The sequence below is a fragment of the Podarcis filfolensis genome (genome assembly GCF_964270895.1).
Source record: "Podarcis filfolensis genome assembly, chromosome: 1".
NCBI lineage: Eukaryota > Metazoa > Chordata > Lepidosauria > Squamata > Lacertidae > Podarcis > Podarcis filfolensis.
In genome coordinates, this window is record NC_139604.1 from 74,537,328 (window position 1) to 74,563,838 (window position 26,511).

A 26,511-nucleotide genomic window follows, 5' to 3' on the forward strand; every position below is an offset into this window, starting at 1 on the left:
GGCTTCAGTTCAATCAACATAATGGTTTTGCTGAGCAGAGAAGAAGGAAAGTATTGTTTGGCTGGCTTCCAAGAGGATATAAAGCATGAAGAAAAATATTGCAGTTTTGAAGCTTGATTTTAAGGTTGCACACTGAAAAGTATTTGTGTGGCCTTGGTTTAAAAAAAACCTAATCGCCACAGTTCAGTACAGAGAAGTATTCATAAAATCTTAGTGTAAAGAAGTTGTGCGTAAATGTAAAGGGTAGGGATTGTATAGGAGCAGCACTTTTGGGATATAGTGATGTAGGAAAGTATATTTGAACGTATGTGATGCTCTAAGATCTTTTGAATTCCTTTACCCAATTTCCTTTTTCTGCATACTTAAAATGTTTCTGGTCTTAAAGATAGGTATCAAAATAATAGCGAGGTGAGTGAGTGATGCAAAGTTTTAGGATAAAAGCAGGAAAGGGAGTATTCAGACATCCTCAGTTTTAGTGCGATGCTTAGCTGTTATATACAATACCTTCCTCACCTATTACCTTGCTCATCTGAAACTTCTACCACTTGCTGTGCCCTATCAGATCAGTTCCAGCATGTTCAAGCATTCTGAATCCCACTTTACTTTGGCTTCTAACACTAGACTTTGGGTGTCTAAGCTCCAGATGCAGGTGTGGTGCTTTTCTGTCTTGCCTGCTAAGGCCCAGCTAATGTTGCAATGCAGGCCTCATATTTTGTGTTCCAGCTTTTCTTGCAATTCAGTTTTGAGGGTGGTAGGGCAAGACCCTCTTCTCCCTGGATCTTTAGCCTACCTATCAATTTCTAGAGGTGGAACTTCACTTGATCTCGAATGCCCTCCTGCCACCAGAGAGAAGAAATAGAGGTAAGTCACTCCCTCCCTCTCACACATTGCCTTGAGACCATTCAACTGATCTCCTTTAGCACTGTCACCCCAGCTTAGTTCACGAGTCATTTTACAAATAGATCAACTTCCAATGTGGGGCTTCAGTTACCTAGTAGCATGCATTGTGCCTATTGCTGAGGATATAGTGTGCAACTTGTAGACTACCCTTTCTCTGATACAGAGGCAACTGCTATACAAATACGTACATGGGAGGATGTGAGTGTGGTATGCACATGCCCCACCCCAAGGTAGAGACTGAAAAACCAGTGAAGAAGCATAATCCCCAGCTGTCAGTATCACATAATAGTTTAATTTTTAAAACCTTGGATGTTGGGTGCTTTCATTGTAACTGAAGGCCAAAGTAGACATTACATGCATGATCATATTTAATGTGTCTAGTTATCTTCTAAAGAATTGCAGGAGGTAGGAACAGGATGGGGGCCATAGGAAGTTGCCTTATACCAAGTCAGGTCATTTGTCCATCTAGCCCATTCCAACTGGCAATGACCGAGGTCTTTTCCTATCATCTGCTATCTCGTCCTTTGAACTAGCATGCAAAGCAGATGCATGTATCATTAAGTTATGCTCCCGTTCATTTGCAGCAATAAAAGTTTCCCTTCTGGGCCTAACAGCAGCTTTAAAGGCATTCATTCAGTCTTTTTATTTGTATGCTGCTTTTCCACACACAAAGAGAAAAATCACACTCAAAGAAGCTTACAGCAAAGAAAATAGAAATGTGTTTCAAAACCAAACTGCAAAAACAATTCCATAATAACATAGCAAAGCAACACATCAAATATAGTAACATACAAAAAACAACGTTTCAGTACTATATAACAAGATTAGACAAACAACATCTATTATCCAATAGCAAAAATAACAAGCTTTACAGTTTCACCTTGGTCCTAGAAACAACCTTCTTCCCATGATGCTGCAGACAGTCTCTCTCTTGCAGCAGGTTCTTACAGGGTTTCCAAGGGCAGTGGGTAAGGTAGCAGGAAGTACCTCCCCCATCTTTTACAGGGGTGTGGTTTTCTTTGTGACCAAGATGGGGGGGGGGATTAATTCACCTTCCCACTTGCCATGATCCTTACTGCAATTGCCTCTGCAGCTTTTTTTAATGAACATGTCTGATTTGACCTTGAGCAAGAGTTTATCTGTTCCTTTGCATTTTTGTATGGATCTTTTTAAACATACTGAATTTACCGCAGCTGCTTGGGTAAGGCACACAGTGAAGTCATGTGTGCCTTACTTCACGCAGATGTGCAGACTTCTGGTCAATTTTAATGGCTGTTGAAACTTCAGTTAGAATTGCCCTACACTTCAAGATGATCCTAGCATCAGCAAAACTTACTTGGCAATTTTCCAATTTAATAGCCTGACTGAAGACAGATTAAATGTTGGCAGCATTGTATGTCTTTACAGCTAGTGTCGTGGATGGTATCAGATTTGAACCAGGGAGATTTTATTTCCACTCAGCCATGAAGTTTACTAAGTGATTGTAGACCAGTCACTATTTCTCAGTTTAACCTGCCTCACAGGGTGGTTGTGAGAATATCCTGGGATAAACCCAGTCTGAACTCCTTAGAGTGGGGTAGAATCCAGATGTGATTCATAAAATATTTCTAAGTAACAGTTACTTATATTTCTTTTTTATTAATTCCAAATTATTAAAGCGAGTTAAATAATAAAGATATGTGTTTCATGTAACACCATGGTTCATAGTACTAGACGCAAATCCAGACAATATTTAACTGGAACACATGCATTTTGAACAGAGGTGGCCTCTTGCAATTATTAAACAAGAACAAAGCCACCATCTTTCCCTGTTTTAAAGCATATCCTACAGCACACCTGGTGCCACGTGTATTGCTCTGACTTCCTTTGGACCACATCAGCGAAGCTGAGAGGGAGGTCTTGTCACTTGGGCGGCCCAGGACCTCCTTACACACTGCCCAAGCTTGCACACTAGAATGTCACTTCAGGTCTGCTAACACAGCGGTTTGACCTCGCCCCCAGAGGCAGGCTCCATTGTCTTTAGAGACATGGATTCCAACAAAAAAAAGCTCACCTAAAGTCCTAAATTTGATATAACAAGCTGGTTGGGGGCCATGGTACAAGAAGGACCTGACCCTTTCCTACGACATGGAGACTTTGGTCTAGATTGTCTCCTGAGACATTAGCCATGGAGGAGAAAACATACAGACACCCATATGAAACCTGGAACAGCCATTTCAACAGGCTGCCACAGAGGATAGAAGAGAAAGGACTCTATTGTTACTTTTGGTGGCTCCACTCCTTGATTCCCCTCCCCATCTCAGTTGGCTGTTAGAATAACTAGTTACTAAGAATCTGAATCTGAGTTTGTTTATTTCATCTTCTCCTGATCAGTTTTCCTTTTGTGTCACATCTCTTTGTAAGCCTGTGAGAGAGAGTGAGAAAGAGTACTGCAAGCCACTCAGAGGCTTTTTTGGGCTGAAGAGCAGAATGAAAAAACACTTAAATAAAAGTAAAATAATACCAGTTGGGGGGATTTCCAGTGGAGATCCAGTGGAGAAGGAGTTAAAGCCACCACCACTTATATCACAGCTTGTTCTCCCACCAAAGCTTGTGGCTGCCTTGTCAGGATAGCCAATCACAGCCATAACATCTATGGGGTTTTCTGTGGATTGAGGTTTATTCTGATTCAGCATTAAACGGCTTTCCTGGTGAAAGCAGCGGGCCAAAAGAAAAACCTCTCACACCTGTGTTTAGAAATCATGGGACAAACAGAAGGGTGAATGAGCCCCTACTTGGACCTTCAGAAAGAGGGGAAGAGGAAACGGCAGCAAGGTGTCCACTGCTGGGAACTTGAGAGCTAGACTTGATGTCTGTCCTAAACCCCTGGCTTACCTGGCAGCAAGTCAGTATGTCAAGTCCCCAGTCCAGGGTCAATCCACATGTCCAAAGTCCAAAATGAAGCACAGTCCCACAGAGATCCAGGAGCACCCAAGCTGAGCCCCATCAACATGGACAGTTAGCAGACACAGCACCTCGGCTCTGCTGCCCTTTTATACTCTGCATGCTGATTGCAGCATCTGGGCTTGATGAGGCATGTGACCCTCACCTGTTCCAAGCCTACTCCAGCTGAGGAATCACACACCAAGCCCCACCTGGCCAGCTGGGGAGCTGGGCTCTGGGCCTTTGCCCGCCTCAGCCTCCTAGAGTATCCCATCCGCTGCTCCCTCTGCCTCAGAGCCTGTTGTGTTTGTGAAGACAGGGCCCCTCTGGCTCTGGTGATGGGTCCTGCTGCTCTGGTTCCTGTGCACTGACCCTCATCCCTTTGTCATCCTCAATCACCCCGTGAGTACTTCCTACACCAACCTTCCCTTCCCCATCCCCAGCTTGCCCCAGTGTGTCCCAGTCCTGGCTACATCTCTCGCCGGGATCCTCTTCCTCCTCCCTGTAGTCCTGCCAGATCATGACAATGGCCTTTGTCTGCTTCTGCAAAACAGTAAGTGTCAATGTCTATAAATTTCTGAGTGGTCTTGCTACACTGACCCTAAAGACATCTCTACTTAGAAGCAAGTCCCATTGTTTTCCATGAAAGTAAACACACTTAGGATAATTGCTTAAGAACTTCAGGCTTTGGTCTATGCTGCCGCCGCCGCTGTACATAATGACATATCTACTGGAAAAATATCTTTCTAGACGTAGATTAGCCTTGTGGTTTAAAATGATAGCTTTAGAACTGCTGAGGTCATGCTAATCCTCTGTAAACCTAATAAAAATATTGTTACCAACAAAAGGGGGTAACCCAAATAGTGCTTCGCTCACTCTCGCACACATTCCATGAATGTTACATGTACATATCGGCCTGGGCACATTTGGCGGCAGGGCAAGAAATATGGAGGAATGTTTGGAACTTTTAAAAAAAATTCTGTGATACTTCTGAAAAGGGCTGCTTTTGCCCATATAAGTAAATGGAGTCTGACTGTGACCCCATTTAAATTTATTCCAAATGGTGATGTCATTTCTGGCATCTAAAGCAGGTTCCTGCAGTTTTAAAACAAGCTCTGTAACAACGCCTTTCCCAATCTGGTGCCCTCCAGTTGTTTTAGACTGCAATTCCCACAAGCTTCAGCCAGCCTAGCTGTGCTACTTGAGACTAATGGGAGTTGTAGTATGAAATATCTAGAAGGCAGGCACCAGGTTGGGGGAGGCTGTTCTATAAACTCTGTTTTGTACATTCTAAATAAACCTTTCTGCTGTTTTCACAAGTGAAACTTTAATCATTGTATGCATGTACCAATGCCTCCACTTGGAATACAAGAATTGCAAGATGGTGTAATCGATGAAGATATCACTGTTCCAAAGTTTCTTGCAGCCTCTGTCTTTAGCTCTAGCTCAGGCTTCCTCAACCCTCCAGATGTTTTTGGCCTACAACTCCCATGATCCCTAGCTAGCAGGACCAGTGGTCAGGGATGATGGGAATTGTAGTCTCAAAACCTCTGGAGGGCCGAGGTTGAGGAAGCCTGCTCTAGCTTATATGCTCAGCAGAATCAAGTGGCTGAATTTTATGTGTGGACTCACGGTTTCATGCTTCAGGTTCTGTCTCTGAACTTTTCATAGGCATCTATTTGGCTGCTGTGAGGGGGCAGACTAGAGGGAGCTTATCCAGTGGATTTATTCTTATGTTCTTAGATGGGAGAATCGCATTATTGAATGCACCCCTGAAGAAGAAGAAAAAACACAGGAAAAATTCTCCTTGAACATAGATAGAGTTATAGGATTTGGGGGGGTTGGTCTGGAAGATATATAGGGGTATCTTCCAAACCTATGATTCTGCATTTGTGAAGTTAGACTCTAGTAAGAGAGAACCTGTTGAACTGGACCATCCACTCTGTTTGTAAAGTAATGGCCTTAGCTGGCCAATTAAGTGCTCTCCTCCATATAGTAAAGAATGAACCATGTTGCCATAGCAACAACTAAGTGATGGTGCTCTTCAGGAGAATGCGGCTTTCCCCACTTTTCCTGACTGGATGCCATGCCATTCTAGGGAGAACAACAGGCCAGGTGGTCTGGTTTTTGACATGTGAGTTTTTGACTGCAAGCTGGACAGAGAGGCTTGATTTTTCTCTGAGTGGAATGCAATACTATGGCTTTGGATGAGCCCCTGGCCCTAGGATGTCTAAAGGGTAAGCAGGATCTGCAAGCCCTTCCATCCTAGGCTCAGGTTGTATACATGTATGTGCAAATAGAGCCATACATCCTAAAGATACCATAGTCTCCACTGACCTTCATTCTAAAGAAGCTGAACCCTGGGTAAGCGCAGGGACGCCTGGGGTCTCTTGCTGCTTGGAGATTGGGGAGCATGCAACCATGGATAAGTTGCAGCCATACTTTAGTCTTATGTGGCAGGAGTTGCTTTCTTTCATTAGCAAGCGTTCAGAAATGTGAGCTCCCCTATAAACCTGGAAAAGCTTTATTGCTCGATTCTACTGCATGTATCAGCACAGTGGCTCTCAGAGTCACTTGTGAAAACGAGCCTTATGTGCACTGGTTAGGAATGAATGCAGGCTGTTTTGTTGCATCCCAACCATATGTGTGGTTCAGAAGGTCAGGCATTACCACAATCGCTCTCCTGTTATTTTAGGACTTCCATGTGTTATGGTTGGCCTCGGTGACATGGCATTTGGTTTCAGTTATTTTTTTCTCAGGGTTTGGCTTTTAAGAATAGAAAAGCACATTTCAAGCAAAATCCAGCAAGTTGTAAAGTTTGTGGCAATTCAGGACTGAGATTGGTTTCAGGCTGGAAACACTGAAGAATAGCCAGGCTTCTCTCTACATCACTTTTTTGAAAGTATGGTGGCAATTTATCGTAAAAATGATGATTCAAAATTATTATAGAGAGGGAAACGAAAACATAACTGGCATTAACAACGCAATTATTTTAATCTTCTAGGAGCCTCATAATTTGATAAGTGCAGCCAATTGTTTCTCAAAACAGTCTGTTTTATAATGGATGGAATTCATTACCAAGCAAGAATGCAGTGCCTCTTTGTTGACATATAGTCTATAAATTGTTGGCTAAATCTAAAGGAGGGAGGTGGATGGGAAAGGGGTTGGTCTGTTTTGTTTAAAATGGTGTCCCTTTGAATCTCAACTGCAGCACATAAATTGAAATTGTTCCAGTTAGATAAGCTCTTAGAATTATAGAATACTGGAGTTGGGAGAGACTCATCTAGTCTAGCCCCCTGCAATGCAGATGGCCACCTAACCTCTCTTTAAAGAACTCCAAGGAAGGAGAGTCCACAATCTCCCAAGGGAATCGGTTCCACTATTGAACAGCTCTTACTGTCAGAAAGTTCTTCCTGAAATTTCATCGGAATCTCATTTCTTGTAACCTGAAGCCATTGGTTCGAGTCCTACCCTCAAGAGCAGGAGAAAAAAATCTTGCTCCATCTTCCATGTGAGAACCCTTTAGATATTTGAAGAAGGCTATCGTATCTCATCCCAGTCTCCTCTTTTCCAGGCTAAACATACCCAACTCTGTTAATCATTCCTCATAAGGCTTGGTTTCCAAACCCTTTAGCATCTTGGTTGCCCTTCTCTGCACACATTCCAGCTTGTCAATATCCTTCTTAAATTGTGGTGCTCAGAACTGAACACAGTATTCCAGGTGTGGTCTGACCATGGCAGAATAGAGGGGAACTATTACTTCCCTTGACCCGAACACTATACTTTTGTTGATGCAGCCTTCTAAGCATCAATAGGCACATGTTTCCTTTCGTTCTTTGATGGCAAACCTTTAACAGCAGTCTCTCAAGGATGTGGATCAGAAGAGTCAAGACCGCAAGGTTAGAGAGCATGTAATATTTATTTTTATTAATTGTATTACTAATAAAGCTTGTTTAAAATTATGTCTTCTTATATCCCACCTTGGGATTAACAAGTTATAAATGGGCATTATAAATAAATTCATTATGTTACTTATTGTTGAGAAGGCAAATGAAGGACAACAATTTGTCATACTTATGTGAAATACTTCTAGACCTTAGATGAAGCTTAAAGAGCCATTAAAACCTCTCACAGCGGCTTACAAGTCTTTAAATCTTGGAAGAATAGCCCTAGACTTATGTGGCTGGTAGCTGGTTAAGACCTGGATGTAAGTCGTTGAACTCTTATCATCCGGTCACTACAGTCACTGAGTTGTGTCTCCAACTACCACTACCACCCTACTCCAATCAGCTTTATTCATTTTCCTTAAATTCTTTCAGCTTCATTTAAATTTTCTCATATCAAATTTGAAGGGGAAGTGGCAGCAACACTCTCCTAACAGCTTGTAGAGATCTTGCCAAAATTCTTGACTTCCTTCAGAAATTCAACCCAGGCAGGAATCTCGATTTCCTTTCTTATTAATGTAAGATATGGTGGTGATTCCATTCACATACTCCTCAAACTATGCCTGCTTCCCCATTCAGCTTGTTGAGTTCTGTTGCTTTGTTTGGTCGTATGAATGGGTTACGCACTGGCTGAATGTAAGTGAGGGAGCATTGCGCCTTTTCAGCAATTTTATTAGACGATAATCTGGCCAGCTACAGAACTGACCACACAATATTCAAAAATACATTTTAACCATGACCCAGCCAAAATGAAGCACTATGGTCACCTTCAGACAACCAGTTTATTAGACATTTATCTTGATTTGCTTGCTCAAAATTTGTACAGGTGTTATGGTTGAGTGATAGTTGTCACACGCTCTACCGTGCTTTTCTTCATAATGCTGCAAAAAGTAAAACAAAAATGAAAGTGGATTTGTTGTGCAAGAGCACTGTGCCATTGCTACATCACAATGTACCTGCAATCTTGGGGGTGGGTGGTTATGAGATGCACTTTATTGCACTGTGAACATATGCTGGCATCTACGTGAATGAGTGCTGAAGTCTGAAACCAGCCTAAATCCTGCTGATACCAGATGCATTAAGTTCGATAAGGCTGCAATTCTAAATGAACTTACCTTGAGAGCAAATCCTATTGAACTCAATGGGACTTACTTCTGAGCAGACAAACATAGGGACACACTGCTCAGTGGTCTTTAAAAGTGTTTGTGCCCCAGGTTATTTACTGGATGCAAGCCATCCCAGTGGAGGAAGATTCAATGAGGATTAGGCATGATTAAAAAACAACAACACTTCCTCTCTGCAATAGCCTAAGGATGATAAAATGTGACTCCAAACTCTAAAGAGAAAACAAGAATGTGTGCTTTGGGTTGGGGGGTGGGGGGAAGAACTCTGCATTCTGTTGCCCAGTTAAACAAAGGCTCAGTTGACTTGTTTAACTGAGGCCCCATTAAAACAGATTTCACTGTGGGTCACCTGGAGTTTAAAAAGTCCAGGAAGAGTGCAGAGGAAATATTTTGTTATGCGCTGCTAGCAGGGACTCAGGAGTAAATGAGCTATTGTACACGGAGGGCTGGACTTCTTGGATACAACCACTGATATGGGGGAGACTTCGAAGCAAATCGGAACAAATCTGTTCTTTATTGTCTCGCTCAGACAGGGCTGCAAAGAATATTTAAGGCTCCTGGGGGAATTGAGAAGCAGAAGTAGCTCATTTTATGCCATAGTTTGAGCAGGTTAACCAAGAAAGACCTGGACATTTTTTAAAACACACACACACAGACACACATTACCCTGCTTTTCCTCCAATGTGTTAAGGAAGTGCGTGCTTCCTTTGTATTCTCCAAGTAACTCTGAGATGGTTAGGTTAGGACAGGAGTCAGCAACCTTTTTCAGCCATGGGCCAGTCCACCGTCCCTCAGACCATGTGGTGGGCTAGACTATATTTTGAAAAAAAAAGGATGAACAAATTCCTATGCCCCACAACCCAGAGATGCATTTTAAATAAAAGGACACATTCTACTCATGTAAAAACACGCTGATTTCCGGACCATCTGTGGGCCAGACTGAGAAGGCGATTGGGCCGCATCCGGCCCCGGGGCCTTAGGTTGCCTAACCCTGGGTTAGGAGATGGCAACCAAGTGAGCCCAGCTTCGGCTGGGGAGGGCGGGATATAAATAAAATTTATTATTTATTATTATTGTGGAGATTTCAACTTTGGTGTCCTTGTTCCATCTACCACCCTCACCTCTGTCCCACACTGGTTTCTATCTTGTCCTTCAGTGCAGTATGAAAGTAGCTATTTTGAAAAAATATTTTTATGAAAGTAGTTATTTTTACTCCTGGATCAGGCTAAATTGCCTCCAGCCAGGATTGAGTCCAAGAACCAGGATTAAGACAATCTAAGAAGAGCTCTGAACCTCTTTTTTTAGGGGGCTGCTACTAAAATAGTCCTTTCCAGCAGCTGATGTGCACAGATATGTTGATGGCTGCTGTATGAAGGAACATCCAGGAGGGATGTACACAAAGAGCATCCAATGAAGCTCAATGTGGGAAGACACAGGACAGACAAAGGGAAGAACTTTCTCACATGTAGCATAATTAAACTATGGATTTTGCTAGCTAGGATGGCTTAGAAAGTTGATTAGACAAAATCATGGAGGATAAAGCTATGACAGAGGCAATATGCCACAGTTCCACAGTGGATACCTAGAGATGGTTCCATGTGCTTTATATTGATTGATTGAATTTATATACTACCCTATACCCAGTGGTCTCAGGGCGGTTCACAGAACAATATCAACATGAAAACCCCAATATATATAATCAAAATAAAAACAACAACCCAATCACACACACACACAACCTTAATGGTCAAGATACAGGAGCAGATCACCCATATTGACTTTGTTTTCCTTTGCCAAGTGTTAGGATGAGTGCAGCTGGTTTTTGCACCAGACAGAATGCCAAATATACCCATTTGTCCCATGATTTGTCTCCTTCCCCAGTGTTTGATCAAAACCCCTCAAATGTGAAATTGCCTTATGAAATATAATTTGTCATTCAACATTCTTTAAAGCTGTGTGCATTTCCAGTGTACTATCTTCATGCCTTTCCTTAGCAGGAATCTGGTTCAGAACTGAAAGAGTCCTTGGAAAATGGGCAGCACTTCTTCCAACTTTTTCCAGTGGAAAACCTCTCTGCCTTTAATGGCCTGCAATAGACTCAAATGCAGGCGAGGGGAGGGAGGCAATTTCCTGACCATTGGTCCCCACAGTTCAATCTTGTGAGGAATGTTGAAACCCTGCTGAAAGTTGCTGCCATAGAAATCTGTATATTGACATGGCAGGACTCATTAAAAGGGCTTACTTACACTTCTGTTTCAGAGTGACTTGAATACAAAAGAATAGCAATGATGCTGATTATAATAGGGCTCTGTAAATAAATCCCTGCCCTGTCGTGTGTGTCTGGATTCTGTCACCGGTGATAGCCTCTCATTTTCATGACCACTAACATTCACAAAGGTTTGATGCAAATAGCAGTGCTGCATTTAGTGGGCTGGGATCAGCCCAAAATTCATGGCTGTTGTGAAGTGGGGAGGGGGGGAGTCTTTACACACACACGCACACACACACACACACAATTTTATGTCATTAGAAGATTTAAATGATGAAGGGGTCCTCAGTGTTTTCCTTTGGCCAGTTACAGATTAGATATTGATACTAATTGGCTAGTTAATTAAACTTTTCTCTCCCTCCGAAGGAAAATAGTTACTCAAATGAGATTCAAAGAATGAACGGAGGCCACACATATCGCTAACATGTCTGGATATTTTTGGGTATGGCATTTCTTAAATTTCTCTAAATTACATTATGGTTGGGTAGAGAGAGTGGTAGGAAAGAAGGGAAGCACGTTACCTCCAGCCATAAGCTCCAGGAAATATTTAACAATGCACTATTTCTATGAGTGGAGGAGAAAAGGAAGGGGGTAGTATTCAACACTAGTCCTACTCAGAGTAGATCCACTGAAGTGAATGGCTATTACTAACTTGGGTTTGTTAATTTCAATGGGTCTACTCTGAACAGGACCTTGTTGAATCCAGCCCAAGGTGTTTCTCAGAGAATTTGCTTGTTTACCCTCTTCAGTGACCTGCAATGCCTTGGTGTGTATCCTGTTTTCCAAATCTGCTGACCACCTGCAGCAACACCCCTGCCATTTTTTATACTAAGACAAGCTTTTTGCTAATTCAGTGTCCTGGATAAATTTAGGCAACATACAAAATTGCTAGGCAAACATCTAGTACTCTCCCAACAAGCCAATATAGCCAGACTCTGGAACACCACATGTCTGCATTTATAGACCATAATTAGTCTTTTTTTCTTTCTTTTCTTCTTCTGCTGAGGTAATTGGAAAAGAGGAAACTCTTGGAATTAAACCACTACCACCTCTCCTGGCTCTCATACTCATATATTATTAGCAATGTTTGTCAGAATACAGTTTTCCAGATTATTTCCTTCAAGAGGAAAGGACTGATAGAAGGTATACTTCTGTTGAGAAAGAAGCAGATTATCTTTCTGGCTCTGAATCATGACCACAGCAGGAGGGGTGTACTTCGCTTCACCTCTTCACCAACCCCCAACCTATCCACTGTTTTATCACTCCTTCTCTTCTCATGGCTTTAAAATTTCTGTCAGAGTCTTGAATATGGAGTTAAGAACGTAAGAGTCCTGCTGAATCGGGTCAAAGGCCCATCTAGTCCAGCATCCTGTTCTCACGGTTTCCTACCAGATGCTTATAGGAAGTCCACAAGCAGGATATGAGCACAACCGCATTCTCTCCTCCTGTGATTCCCAGCAACTAGAATTCAGAGGAGTGCTGTCTCAGACAGTAGAACATAGCCATTGTGGCTGGTTCTCTGAGAGGAAAGAGTTGTGATTCTGATGCCATAGTCACAACAATGCGTGCTGAAATTCTAACTGCGCCATATATTTCAGATGGTGACCTTCAGCACATCTCTCTGTGCCGTGGTCAACTATGAAATGACTGAAACAGCTGCACCATATGTTATGGAGTCATAGTCAGGCCTGGGCCAGCCTAGTTATTGTGGTTCCTGTGGGGAGGAAATAGAAATTGGGTGTGGCGACAGGTTCAAGCCAAAAGACACTCTCTCTGCCCTAAAATATATGATAGCAGATGTAAGAAAAATGTTCCTTCCAACCTAATCTTCTGCGTACAACAGGAGCCACACGCTGTGCCTGGGGTGGTCTCCAAGGTCTGAGTTAACCATCAGATCACGTCTTGTAATGTAATCCTGGACTCTGCCACAGGCTCCAGCTGTGCATGTATTTCCCATAAGCAGGGTGTCATAATTCATAAGCTAATAACTAATGAAACTGTCCTGCATTTGTTCAAGGGAGATTTCCAGGCAACACATTGTATAATGCCTCTGTCCAGCCATTGGTGGAATGTAGCTGCCCCCCCCCCCGCAAAGGGACAACAGCAGCTGTTTGAGCACAGCATCGCACCAGCTTCCAACAGGAAGTGGAGATACACAGCACTTCCAATAAGAGAAGAAAACGGACTGGAAAGATCTGATTAGAGTTAACTGGACGCGGGTCAAAACAGCTGAAAGGAAATGCCTGCATTTGTGGAAGAAACTTCTCCCCACGTTAGGGATCTCAGTATGTGATCTTAGTTTCAGAGGGCACATATTGATGGTCTACTCTCTGAAGGCCATATATATGTGAGATGTGCTTTGTACATTCCCATGCAGGATAGGACCCTTCCTCTTTCCCACCTGCCTGCTGCTGGGTGTGATGCTCTGACTATTCTACTGGTCTAGAAGAAAACAGCATTGTGAGCATACTTGAATTTGACCATCCACACAGTATACTATCACTCCAGCTCAGGCATCATCAACCTGGTGCCTTCAAGGTGGTTTGGATAGCACATTCTGGCTGGGGTTGATGGAAGCTATAGTTGAAAGCACCTGGGGCCACCAGGTTGCCCAAGGATGCCCAAGTTGATCTTAGTAGCACAGCCATGGAGCTTGTGCTCTCACAGAGTTTTGATCTACTAACTGGGTGAGTTGAAATACTTGGTGCTTAAAGGTAAAGCTAAAGGTAAAGGGACCCCTGACCGTTAGGTCCAGTTGCGGACAACTCTGGGGTTGCGGCGCTCATCTCACTTTACTGGCTGAGGGAGCCAGCGTTTGTTCGCAGACAGCTTCCAGGTCATGTGGTCAGCATGGCTAAGCTGCTTCTGGTGAACCAGAGCAGTGCACGGAAACACCATTTACCTTCCTGCTGGAGCGGTACCTATTTATCTACTTGCACTTTGACATGCTTTTGAACTGCTAGGTTGGCAGGAGCAGGGACCGAACAACGGGAGCTCACCCCGTCACAGGGATTAGAACCACTGACCTTCTGATCGGCAAGCCCTAGGCTCTGTGGTTTAACTACCAGAAATCTTGGTGTTGCGCTCCATCTTAATTGATTTGTTAAATACTCCTGACCACCAGCTTCTCTTCATAGGACCATGGATGGCTTTCAAACCAGATGGCAATATAAGACATGATACAGTTGAAAGAGTTCACTGGCTCCTAATCTCCAGCAAAGGCTGTTAAAGAATCCAAAACTGAACATTGTGATCCCTCTCTGTGGGTTTCAACAGGCTGTTGATCTATCAGATAATACATTCATGGAGCTGAAAACAAGTATTTATGCAATGAGGTTGAACCAAATGAAATTTATTATCACTCCCCAAGATTACTCATTTCCCAAAACTTCTGTCTTTTGACGCACACTAGCTCATCCTAACTCCTCATTTTCCTGCCACCTTGTCCTCAAAGTAACAAACAACCTTCTTTTCTTAACTCGTTTTCTTGCGTCACATGCTACTCCTACAAAAAAAAGGCCCAATTTTGTTTCAAAGTGCCAAAGCTGTGATGTTGGAATTAGTTCAGGATCAGAGATACAGTTGGGTTAAGACTCTGCATTTCCTAAACTTTCTTATGTAATAGCAGTCACTCTTCAACCTGAGGCAGCTCTTCTTCAGTGCTCTGAAAAATGTACAGCTTGAGCCAGTAACATTTGTAATCTCTGGGAATCATGTGGGTGAATGGTACTATCCCAAAGTGAGCTCATTCTGCGAACTGTGCTCTCCTGGATAAAATGCACTTATTGCCACACTTGCAATTACTGGCTTAGAGTCACTTTGCATATTGCTCTTTTTTTCTTTTTAATATGTAAACGTCATATGTTTTAAGTGTACCCCTAAAAATGTGAAATGCAAATATACATACATTATACATCATTATGGAACAGCGAGTGGCTCCAGTGCCCTGTTGTCATTTTATAGTAAATCCAACTTGGCCTGTGCAGAATGTGTGAAATAGCACAGAGTCTTCTGTTCTAATAGGTTATATTTCTAAAAAAACCAGAGTGCTAAATCCTGGTGTATAAGAAGGTGAGAGGAGATTTTTTTTACCTTGCGGGCTGTTATGTACTGAAGTTCTCACCCTGGGTCAGCAGGGGGGTACTGTAGATAGTTTTCACTCAGGTCCACACATGCAAATAAGGGATTGAAAGTGACATTCAGTGATTGGATAGTTACAGAAAGTTGTTACAGTTGCACTGCAGTGGAGCTCTATATAAGCAGGCTGGCTGAACCCTTCAGTTCAGTTCAGTTCAGTTCTGGCCTGTGAATAAACAAGAGCTGTTTGAAGAATCGCTGTGTCGTCTGATATGTTCACCCACAACTTAACACGGGCTGCATTCATTCATCCTTGGCCAACCCTGGCTTTGGAAACAGCAGTTCAGTCACCTTCACTTCTTGCCACCCACCTACTTTAGAATTTTATCCTTAAATTTTCAAAATGCTACCTATTTGCACATCTTTTAATTGACCTGATATCTGCTATTTACTTCATTCAGTAAAAATTTGGTAGGCATGGACAGAATGCAGAATTAGTAGAGTCTATAAGAGAACAACTATCAGATATACAGAACCCAGAAGCCACCCCCTCGAATGCTGAAGCTTTCAGAAGCCCCTTTGAAGACATTATCTGATGAAACACCACAATAACGATGGGTCAGCCAACTTCCAATCTGTGTCAATTTAATTTGCATTTATTCATAACTTTGTTCCATCCCATTCCGCCTGCCTGTTTTAATTGGTGGTTTAAAAAAACCCTCTACGAAAATGTGCAATTAAAAATGTATTCTTAAATGCATGTTTAAACACAAAACATACATTTAAATGCTATTTTATCCATTTGTGCATTTCTAAAGGTATTTTATGCTAAAATATGTTTTCCAAAAATCAAAGCAGGGCTTCTGCTGAAGGGGTTCATGAGATGTATCCTGGCTGCAGTTCCTGTCTGAAACCCTGCAGAACCCTGCAGAATCGGAATAGGCAGTACAGTACTGAGCTGGATTGACCACATGTCTGGCTTGATATAAATTTATTTATTTATTTATTGTCTCATAAATTAAATTGATGAAATAAAATGAAATGAAATAATTATCTATATGGCATTCAAGGTTTCTTTAAAAAGACAGCTTCATGTGTTCAAGAGAGAGAGAGAGTGAGAGAGTTGATGCATTGACTATTGACTACTAAGGAACTCAGGAACTTGACAGGAAGGCTGGATGCGGCCCTCCCAGACTTCAGCCAGCTTCTGACAAGGTATCAGATAATGGAGAGATACATGCAATTCCTATTGCAAGTAAGCAGCCCCAGCAGAGAATCTACCAGAGCCAAACAATTGCGCAGATTCTCCATTGTATTTTCCTATTTACACAGTGCTAATTTATTGGGTGGGGCCTTCTGTGGACAATTAATTGTGGGGAAAGTGCTAACATGTTAGCTCCCCTCCAATATCCTATACTGCTGCAATGGATTTCCTGCCTTTTCGCAGTCAAGGGAAGCTCAGCGCTGTGTCTTTAATTAGTAAACAGAAATTAGTCTTAAATGGAAATTAGCTCCTCGCATGCTGCTGTTTTACCTTTCAACCCCTGTATGTGTTTTCCTTTGGTCTTCTTCTTCTTTATATGGAACTCTAGTCAGTTAGCACCAGATTAGTGGTAATTTTATTAACTGCAAAACCATCCAGTTTTATTTGGATGAATCTGCCTCATTTTTCTTCCCCACATCTGCTCAGCAGCTGCAGGCACACCGTTCCCAGGGGCTTGGCCTAATTTGTAGAATTACAGGGGTTGTGCCTGGCAATAGAGAAGGTCTATTAGTGCTGCTCATGTTAAAAATTGCAAGCTTGATGCCTTCCACATGCTTCTGTTTTATTTTCGTAAGCCTATGCATGCTGGAACCATAATTAACCTTCCAGAGCAATTTCTCAATGTGCATAACTTACTTACTCATTAACAGTTGCTAGTTGCTTATAATGTTTTCTCATGAATCATGCAAATACTGTGGGATTTATTCTTCCAAAAAAAAAAGTGAATGCTAAATTTCCATTAATCTGAATCGCAAGACTTGCTCAAGCATTCAAAAACTGGGTTCAGTGAATATGTATATATGTGCATGGGGGGCTTTCAGTTTCAGGCTTAGCTCCTAGCATAAGAGCTTGCTGGATCAGGCCAGTTGCCCATCTAGTCCAGCATCCTGTTCCCACATGGCCAGCCAGATGCCTGTGGAAAACCAGCAAGCAGCATCAAGCACAAGAGCCGTCTCTCTTTCTGCAGCTTCCAGAAACTCAGAAGCATTACTGCCTCTGCCTGTAGGGCAGGCATAGGCAAACTCGGCCCTCCAGATCTTTTGGGACTACAACTCCCATCATCCCTAGCTAACAGGACCAGTGGTCAGGGATGATGGGAGTTGTAGTCCCAAAACATCTGGAGGGCCAAGTTTGCCTATGCCTGCTGTAGGGGCAGAGCAGTTACCATGGCTATGCTCTCTCCCTTATGCTCTTCTTATCCCTTCTCCCCTTGTGAATATTGAAGGCCTCAACCAAGCCCTGATATACAGTTGTATGTGCAGGGGCTCTGTTCATGCATTCAGGTGAAGAACTGAGGTTAGGGATTAGTGCCTACCATCCCCCATGGATGTTCAAATCAATGTGTACATTGAGCAACCAAAAGTGACTCCAGTTGAGCCACTATGGGGCAAGTCCACTGACGTGAGAGAGAGATATTAGTCATCAACAAAGTTTGCACAAGACCCATAGTCAAGGTCTGGTTGAAATGTTTTGATTCCCAAAGCACTAAATCAAAATGGTGTCCTTCCTACTAATCAACCTGGGTCAGAGTCTGCTGGGAACTTTTCATGTGGAAGCCTCATTGAAATGAAGGGAGGTTTGCAGTATTTCTGTTGTCAAGTGGTCAAGCACTTCTCATTGTCCTGAGTATTTCTATTCTGTCTTTTCTGCATATCGATTTTAGAGACTAATGTACAGAACTCTGGTTGGACACTATGAGAATAGAACAGTGGACAAGATAGGCCTTTGGTCTGCTCCAGAAGAGTTCTTTCCCCCTGTTGGCAAATGTTCTTTGATGAAGTTCAGTTGGGGAGAAATGCTCACTAGGAGTTGGAAATAATTTATTGTGCTGGATGCTAATTCACAACTGGGCATTAGTAAGCAGATTTTATCTTCTGGCCTTGGGTCACATATTTACCATCTGGTTGATTATTCCATTCCATTCCGATTCTTAATTAATTTTATGTCAATATCTGTATCTGTCTATTGCCTAAAATTTAAATCAGCAGAATGGCTATTTATAGACAGATCTTCGAGGGAGGCGGGGAGAGGAAAGGAATGATTGATGACTTTTTAATAACTTGCAAGCAGGACTCTTAGCCTTGGTTGTCATCTTTGTTTAACCAAGTTGATATATTATATGTGCAGAAATGAATGTGAAGTAATGGGAACAAGCCCAAACCAGTCACAAGATGTTTGGAAATGTTAATGCGTTTTGGTTTAGGCAGAAGTCTGAACAAATTAGCAGTCGTGAGAAACATCCAAAACGTGTTTGGGGAGGTGTGGGGTGTGTGGAGAGAAAGTAGCATCCTTTGATCTAAGTTATTTTAGTTCTTCCATTCCAAATACTAACTATGCAATATGAAATAAGTACAGTGGTACCTCAGGTTACATACGCTTCAGGTTACAGACTCTGCTAACCCAGAAATATTACCTCGGGTTAAGAACTTTGCTTCAGGATAAGAACAGAAATCGTGCTTCGGCGGCAGCGGAAGGCCCCGTTAGCTAAAGTGGTGCTTCAGGCTAAGAACAGTTTCAGGTTAAGAACAGACCTCCAGAACGAATTAAGTTCTTAACCTGAGGTACCTCTGTACTGTATAAACCTAATCCACAGCCTTGTGCTGCACTGGGATGTGTGCATGCCATGGATGGCTTACCGTTCCTGTGGGTGACTGAGGAAATGGGAACCAAACTGGGGAGAGGGAGAGCTCTGGGCGTACTTCAGTGTGCCTGCGCTGGTGAAGGATTGTCTGATTGCGTTCACTCCATACAATAACTATAAACCTGCTGCAATAATGTTTTTTTCGAAAGCTAAGGCTAGTTTAAACTTGAAACAGCACCAGAGCTATTGGGAGATGTGACTCTTGTCCTGCCAAGATTAGCACGGTTAGTTTCAGATAGATAGGGAGGTAAGAATGGGATAAAAAGAAGAGCTCCAAAGTAGGGTACTATTCATTTCCTCAGAAGCACACTTACTGTCACTAGCCTTTCAAAAAAAGATTACAAAATACGTCAAATGTATCATCATATTTTAATCCTCTGTGTTTATGTTGTTGTTTTTTGAATGACATTGTGGCAGCATCTCTACATTCAGTATTTTCCCAGTAGTGTCTAAACCATGGGTAGGCAAACTAAGGCTTGGGAGCCGGATGAGGCCCAACCGCCTTCTCAGTCTGGCCCGCGGATGGTCCGGGAATCAGCGTGTTTTTACATGAGTAGAATGTGTGCTTTTATTTAAAATGCATCTCTGGGTTATTTGTGGGGCATAGGAATTCCTTCATCCCCCCCCCCATATAGTCCGGTCCCCCATAAGGTCTGAGGGACAGTGGACCGGCCCCCTGATGAAAGGTTTTTCTGACTCATGTGACTTCTTTGTTTGCCTTACATAAAGGAAAGGTCCAAACAATGATGATGAGACCCTGAAGCAAAGAGCATTTCCTTTGCGAGTGTTGTTCTCCAGAATTTGTGATGGATGGCAACACTGAGTTTGGGAAGGTAATCTAATCTCTACGAATAAGCAACAAGGAAAAACAGAATTGTTTGCAATTTGGCAGCACCTAACGCCAGCAATCTCTATTGTTATTGAAGGATTTCTTTCCCCCCTTCTTTCAGAGAACCCTATTAACCAGAATAATTCAGTTTAGGAGAACCTAGTTTTCCATGTTTGTTTGTTTGTTATTTCATTCCATTTAAGAACGGCTCTGTGTGAAACACCTCAGAGTGATTTAACCATAGAAACACATATTAAACAATTTCATATATTTAAGTGTGTGTGTGTGTGTGTGTGTGTGTGTGTGTGTATAAACAAAACATACAAAGCAGCAATTTTAAATCCATTACAGACATAGGCTGAGATAAGCTTTTTATAAATGTTTGTTATAATGTAATTATTGGACTCCAACTCCCACCAGTGCCAGCTATGTTGGGCAGCAGTTGGAGATTATAGGAACTGCATTGTTGTAAATTTGTGGGGTGCCAGGACCTTCCTTCTAATTCCTCGATGCCAGATACTGCTGTCTCTTTCAACACTGAATTCGCTTGAAGAGTGCTTAAAATTGTGGGGAAAATTCAGAGAAAAGCAACAATTATCATAAAACTGATGCACAGAAATATGTTTAGATAAAGACACAAGTGTGGATAGCTTATCCAAAGGACAAGGTTGCGAAGTCTTTACACAAGTACCCAAATGACATAAATGATTTCGGAAGTGAACTATAGTTATGTGTGGTGAGGTTGCTTTACAAAAGTGCTGGTATGAAGTTCAGAACCACAAAAATATTCTGGAGACTGATTGCATTAAAGCTACTGTGACTAGAGAATGATGGATATCCAACCAGAGCTAAACTGTGAACAGTGTTTCCCTTTGGAGGAGTTAACTTTGGCCAGCTAGATAAGGTCAGCTTTGTTAGAGGGGTAGTTGTAACAAACCATTTGAATAAGTCAGATTTTTCTCAGCTCTCTTAATGGTACCAGAAATGGCTAGATCCTGCCATTAAACTCTCTACAGAACCAGATTCTGCAAGCTTGAAGCAAGCAGAGTACCTCTTAAATGCTCAGGTGCTCAGAAAATGCCAGGAAGAGCATAGAAGCAGGGAGTATATACTGAGGCCCAGGAAAGGGGAAACAAGAAAAAGGAAGAGGCATTCAAAAGGAATGAAACTAGAATGACAGAACAAGCTGTTTCAGGCCCTGACACCGCATCACAACACACTCCAGGCTCAGTCAGAATGGAACCATTAAAGACTGCCTCACCAGAACAATTTAATTTCCAGTCCTTTGGAATGTAGTCTAAGTGGATTAGGCCCTTCAACCAATTTGGAGAAGTCTCTGGTTTACATACAAAACCTAGTACTTTAATCTATTCTATCAGGGATCAGGCTGATGAAATCCTGATGTCACTATTATGAAGAAAAAAAACCTCAGTATACTGAAGTGGTAGAAGCCATTTCATGGGGAAGAAAAAAGAGGATTTATGAGGAGACTCGATGTAATCGCTGCAGTCAAAGACCCTGGGAACCTGGAATTAGCTTTATCACATCTTTTCTGACACTTGCTGAATCCTATGGTTATGGTGTTCCTTAAAAAAAAATCTAATCAGAGACCATCCTGTTGTACGGCCTTCCTCAACTTGATATGCTTGGAGGGCTAATGGGAGTTGTAGTCCAAACATCTGGAGGGCATTAGATAGGGAAAGGCTGCTGCAGTAGGCCTCCATGAAGAAAAATTGTCACAACAATAATCACTGGATTCTGGTTTGACTCTTCAAAAGGCCATTAGACAAGCTCATTAATCTAGGTTGGTCAATGAGCAACAAAGATAAATTGAAAAGGCTCTCAAGCCCAATCAACAGATGCCAGACATAGACACTCCGCATACTTAGAAGGTTACAAAAAACTAAACATGGACAACCATATAAGCAAGCATGAGTGGCTTCCACTGCTTTCATCTGGCCAGGGAAGCAATTTGGCAAAAATGCACAAAGAAAAGTCACTTTGGTAGCATGTTGGTTCCTTGCTGGAGCCCACAAAGGTACAAAACAAAACTATTCTGAAGAAATTTCATTCCTAGAAGAACGCAACAAACCCTCATCTTTCATAGATGTCTTGATGAAAGAGAAACATATCAATCATCTGAGTTACCTTCAAAATAGATACAGGAATAGTTACAGCTGCACCAGAAAATTGCTACAATTTTTGGGTGGAGTCCAGCGAAGTTGCTCATGAGTCGATGACTGTACAACCCTGCCAACCACTACAGCTGATTTGACTCAAAAGCTGTGAATATAAAATAATTTCACCGGAAAGATAAACGGATAAAATATCGCCAAAGGCACAATTTTTGCACAGGAGGAGGCTTGTATTCCAGATATGGGAGCTCAAAGAACTGCCCAGACTAGTGCAGGGACTCCTCGTTCCTTGTGTAGCGGAGACAATGAATTCTTCATCCTTAGGGCATGCTTCAATTTCACACAAAAAATATTAGATTTGTAGAACATCTAGATGCTAAAACCTCCTTTTGAAGAAAGAAAGAAAGAAAGAAAGAAAGAAAGAAAGAAAGAAAGAAAGAAAGAATTGAATACAGTTTCCATTATATTTTTGAAATGTTTTCAGAGAAAGGGAGATGTAGTAGAAAAAGTTAAGTTCTGTCAAGCTAGGTGATGTCATCAGGTAGGGACAGCTTTGCATATGGAGTTAAGTTAGTTGTAATAAAGCACTTGAACAAGTCGGACCTGTCTCAGCTCTCTTAATAATGCACACCAGTTCAAATGAAGCTGCATTTTCTCCCCAGGATAAACAGAGTAACAGGAGGAACACGAGACTCTATATGTCCAGTATGGAGATTCCTGTAGGTTTAAAACTAGCAATTAGATATTGCAATTAGTGGAATATAAATATGGCTCTAAAATGTAATAGGCAAAGGTTAGGCAGGAAGGAACAATGGAAAGTTTGTTGGGTTGTGAGAGGCAAATAGAGAGAATAGGTTTAGTTTATGCTCAGTCAACTATGGAAATAATGACACCCTGTTTCATCATATGTGCTTAATTTCTGAATTTGGAAGAAATCAGAGCTCCAGAATAGTGGCAGTATTTTGTAAACCAGATTGCAAAATAAATTTAAAATATCAACCAGCAATCCTCCCTTGAAACAATGTAGTATGTTTTAGCAGGTAGCCATATTTAACTTTGTCAGTCATTCACCTTGGTTCTTCTCTAATTAATTCAGTTAAAATTCCATAGATTGACCTGATTAGGTCTGTACGGAAGGAGGTGGGCTTTCAGGTATTTGGGGCCTGAGTCACTGAGGGCTTTGGACACCAATGGGAGCACCTTGAATTGGGCCCAGAAATGAACTGGCAACAAGTAGATACGTTTTAAAGCAAAGGTTATGTGAGATCTAAATGGAACCGCAGTCAGCAATCTAGCTGCTCCATTTTGGACTGAATCATCTTCAAGGGCAGCCCCATATAGAGTGCATTACAATAATCCAACCCCAATGTTACCAGAGCATGGATTATGGTGGCCAAGTTATCTCTGTCGAAAAGGGGCTGTAGCTGGCAAATTGGCCAGAGTTGGGGAAAAAGGCACTCCTAGCCACCAAGGCCATCTGAGGAATTGTCAACAGTACTGAAAGCCACCAAGAGATCAAGGAGAACAAGCAGGGTCACACTCCCCCATCTCACTCCCAATAAATGACACCAACAAGGGCCACCAGGGCAGTTTCAGTGCCATGATCAGCCCTGAAGCCAAACTGGAATGGATCCTGGAAATGACATTCCACAGCTCAACGAGTAATGTATTAGAATTCCTGCTCCATGATTGCAGTCATGGGATTGTTGTCTATCACATGACAGTATATGTTTTGACTCCACAGAGTGGGAAGTGACGGAGACAGGATGTTTGTGTTACTGTGTTCCGTGAAGTGGGACTATTGTCCTTTGTCTTTTTCTCTTTGCTGTCTGATGCTAGAGAGAGAGGGAGCCATGTTGCAGTGCTCCGTGTGTGTTTATATGTAAATAAAGTAGATTAGCCAAAATGCTGAGTTGCTGAGGTCTGTTACGCATGATGCGCAAACTCTGCGGATCCCTAAGTGTGCCGGTGTCTGTTGGCATTGGTCGCTGTGATGTTTGGGCTGAAGAAAGCTTTTGAAGCTCCTGAACGATTGACCGGGAAGGAGAAAACATGTCACTCGGGCATGTGTCCCAACCAGGCTCCTACTCGAGTGTAGGCCTGAGCTCCTGACAACATGAACGTAACAGTCAAATTATGTAAACATTAAATTTATGTAAACATTACACATAGCTTCCCCACCTCTCTCTGTGCCCCCACAATTGGCTCACAGTAGAGGACCAGGAGACCTGTTAGAACAGAATGGGGTGAGGAAAAGAGGGGGAGCATGCTATCAGGCAAGCTGAGACAGCAAGATCCTGAATTTCACCCATAGAAATGGTTGTCATCAGCACACTGATCAAATGGGGTGTGTGCATGGGAGCTTCAGTGGGGAGGAGAAGACAAAGTCCCATTGTATGTGCAAAAGTTTGCTCCTGTAGCACTTTATTTCACTAGTGTCTGCACTGTGGCACCATGCATGGCACCTTGGGTATGATCCAAAGTAAGATGTTTGATATGAATGGTGGATGGTCTATTAGCATCATTGTGGTGCTGATATTCGGAGTGTGTGTCACCCATCCATAACATACAATTCATGGTTGAAGAACTATAATGAATCTATATTATGACCATTTTCCTGTGATGGCTTGATAGGAATCAGTGATATGGTACTTGGGCAACACTAGTCTAGGATAATTTCTCTGCCTCTGTGGGTTTATGCCTCCACATTTTCATTGTTTTGACTAAGCTTAGAGGTTTCATTTTATGTAATACTTGATGGCACGGTGCAAGTTCTATGGAAAATAAACATAATTAAATACAATGTTATTTCTTCACTGCAGCCCACCCTTGGGTAAATTTAAACATCACTGTAAGCAATTACAAATTTTGGAATCAATTGTAGGTGGAAAAAACCCCCACCAGCAGTGGGACAAATTTGTTCCCAGTGAAAGTTTCTTCAAGTTAATGATGTCTTGGAAACTGCCTTTTGGGTGAAAAAAACACCTCAGTTTGCATGACAGGATTGATTGTGATTGTTTTATTCTATTCATCAGTTCTGGCCTCTTGCAACACCATTTATTTCAGGAAGATTTGCACTGATTAAACTTAGATTCATAAGAACAGCCTAATCAAGCTCACAATGAGTCTGAGCATGTAGAGGGAGATGTTTGACTGACCCTCCCCAGTGTAGCCTGGTGCCCAGTAAATGTGCCATTTTCCTCCCATTTGGAAGAAATGTGTTATGAGTACCACATTATTTGCTTTCTTCCCCTGCAAGCAGCAGGTTCGTAGTCTGGGGACACTTCTGGGTCCAACATTGTTACTTGAGGCCCTTGGTGGCTGGGAGTGCCTATTTCCAGTTATGGCCACAGCCCCTTTTGTACAGAAATGACTTGGCCATGATATTCCATGATCTAGCAACTTCCAGACTGGATTTTTGCAGTGCACTCTATGTGGGGCTGCCCTTAAAGACGACTTGGAAACTTCAGTTTGTAGGAGGGGATATTCTCTATGGCAGCCCTTGAGTTGTGGAACTGCCTCCCCACAGAGGCGTTTCTGGTTTCTTCACCCTGCAGCATCTGGCAAATGCTGAAGAGACAACCTCTTTAGCCTGGCCTTTGACACCTGAGATGTGAGTTTTCATTGTCCACCTTATTCCTCTGTATGTAATCTATTTTACGGTAACTGTTTTTAATCTTGAATTTTAAATTGTTGTAACCTGCCCTGGGACCTGTTGGTGAAGGGTGGGCAACAAATGTAATTATGGTAATGATGGTGCTGATAACAATGATCATATAGGGTGAATTAACATGGGGGAAAAAATTGACCCTATATCTTTCAGGAATTTCAACAAGTATAGCTTTTCTCATCCTTGTATGCAGGGTCAAAACTAGCATCCCCTATCATCTGACAGCAGCCATAGCAATGCTACTCCATTAACCCTCTTTTTTAAAGAGACCCAACACTCTGAGTAATGCCAATTAGTTATATCAAATTTCCCATAATGCCCCTAATCTAGCATCTCTCTGAGGAATTGTGGGAAATTTAAAGGATGGCTTAATCCCGCTGTGCAGCACTGCTTAGCCTTAGAGAGTTGCCATCACAGCCAGGCCCACCTGCCCAGATTCTCTCATTGGCACAACTATTAAAGGTATGTTAGTTATTTTCTCCTTTGTATCTGATCACCTTGTGAATCACAAAACATAAGTGAAGAGGGCAGCACCAGAAGAAGCAAAAAAAGAAGTAGTGAGCCTTGTTCAGCAAGTACCAAGGAGACATTTTTTAATTTGGCCTGCCAACACGTTTTTATAAAATCTTGGTTAGGGATAGGGCTGGATAAATCTGTCAATTCCAATTCTCTCAATTTCTCATTTTCCCAATCAGTATTTTAGCGTGATCACCACCAGAAATTCACCAACATTTTA

The 26,511-nt window shown here is 42.2% G+C and overlaps 1 long non-coding RNA gene across 1 annotated transcript in view; it reads left to right on the forward strand.

Annotated features, from left to right (window-relative positions):
* The first annotated feature begins 686 nt into the window (after positions 1-686).
* The window catches only part of LOC310756514, a 47,574-nt gene continuing 21,749 nt past the window's right edge, over positions 687-26,511 (forward strand). The window contains exon 1 of the long non-coding RNA XR_014544914.1: positions 687-861. This is a non-coding gene — a long non-coding RNA (uncharacterized lncRNA). The remainder of the gene's footprint in view (positions 862-26,511) is intronic.